We start from the raw sequence: 1768 nt of genomic DNA, 5'->3' as shown, positions 1-1768 counted from the left end.
ATTTTGGTCTATACGATTCTTATGCAGTTTTAGATTCTCTACACGGTCCACTGATCGTTTTATTTTTTTGTCGAATTTTGAGAATTTTTTTTTTTTTTTCTCGAAAACGAGCTCGACGACCTGCACTTTTGACGACGCCATCGTGTTCCCCGGATTTTTTCCTGCAAGATAGGGTGGCGATTTTTTGTCCTACGACGATTTTTGACGCCGGAGCGATGATTCGGAGCAGAGCGGACTTAGAAACTTTCGCGCGTCGACCGCCGGACCGATCGCTCCAGGCTGTTTTTCGTCAATAACTCGAAAACGAGCACGGTAACGCTCGTTTTCGCCCGTACGATACTTGTACCGTTTACCGTTGGCTACCTGGTAGACGGTTTTTTTTTTTTTTATCTCGAAGTTTGAGAGCTTTTTTAATTTTTTCCACAAAAACGAGCACGTGAACGCCAATTTTCGTCTATACGATTCTTATGCAGTTTTATATTCTCTACACGGTCCACTGATCGTTTTATTTTTTTGTCGAATTTTGAGAATTTTTTTTTTTTTTTCTCGAAAACGAGCTCGACGACCTGCACTTTTGACGACGCCATCGTGTTCCCCGGATTTTTTCCTGCAAGATAGCGTGTCGATTTTTTGTCCTAGCTCAATTATTAAGGAAGTTACGGTTTCTTGATTTTTCGGTATGTTCGAACTGGTCTTTTAGGCGGGCGCTCGGTCGCGCGGTGCTTTCGCATCGACCGACGTACCGATCGGCGGCGACGGTTTTTCGTCTATATCTCGAAAACTAGTACGCTAACACATATTTTGACCTATATGATATTTGTTCAGTGTAATTTTTTCTATCTGGTAGGCTGGTTTTTTTTTTTTTATCTCGAATTTTTTGAACGTTTTTGTTTTTTTCTCGAAAACTAGCGCGACGACCGATATTTTTAACTACGGTTTTGAATTCGTCTAATTTTTGCCTACAAGATAGCGTGTCGAGTTTTTGTCCTGCGACGATTTTGACCATTTTTTCATTTTTTTCTCGAAAACGAGCACGGCAATCTATATTTTTAACGACGGCATCGTGTTCCCCTGCTTTTTTCCTACAAGATAGCGTTTTTTTTTTTTGCCCTAGCTCAATTATTAAGGAAATTACAGGTGTTGGTTTTCGCTCTAAGTTATAACAGGCCGTTCGGGCGGGCGGTTGGGTCGCGCGGTTCCCCCCATAAGCGGCCGTGCGTAAGCCCGTGCGTCGCCGGCGTTCCGGCGGGCGCCTCGGTACCTATAAGAGAAGCGACGGTCCGGTCGAGTCGGTCGGGGCAGCGTCGAGCGTACGGCTATTCTTCGACCTCGGTTGAGAAGCAGTCGTCGCTCCTCGGGATTTCATCCTGACTGTTCTGTATCGTGCTCGTTCCAGACTTTCTCCACACTGCATTGCCACGAGTCGGTGTCTTTGACCGAATGGCTCTTGAAGTGGTATAAGCGTCTCGAGTGACGTTGGTGACTTGTATACGTTTAAAATATGTATACTCGTACTATCCGAGCATCAACTCTTCAGTCCGAGCGATTGAAAATTTTGTGAAAACCATAAACTGGCACTACACTCTACGGAGCGTAGCTTAAAAGGCAAAAATTGTATGGAACTACGGTTCGTACTCTGGAAAGTGAGCAAAGAATGAAATACAGGTGTCTGACCTCGACATAACAGTACGGCGCCGAATACGTGCTTTCTCGACCAGCACATACGCGCTTTCTCGTTTTTGTCCAGCATGAATGCTTAGTCTTCGGG

The sequence above is a fragment of the Colletes latitarsis genome, unplaced genomic scaffold (assembly GCF_051014445.1).
Source record: "Colletes latitarsis isolate SP2378_abdomen unplaced genomic scaffold, iyColLati1 scaffold0083, whole genome shotgun sequence".
Taxonomy (NCBI): domain Eukaryota; kingdom Metazoa; phylum Arthropoda; class Insecta; order Hymenoptera; family Colletidae; genus Colletes; species Colletes latitarsis.
Note: the sequence above shows the minus strand (reverse complement) of the source record.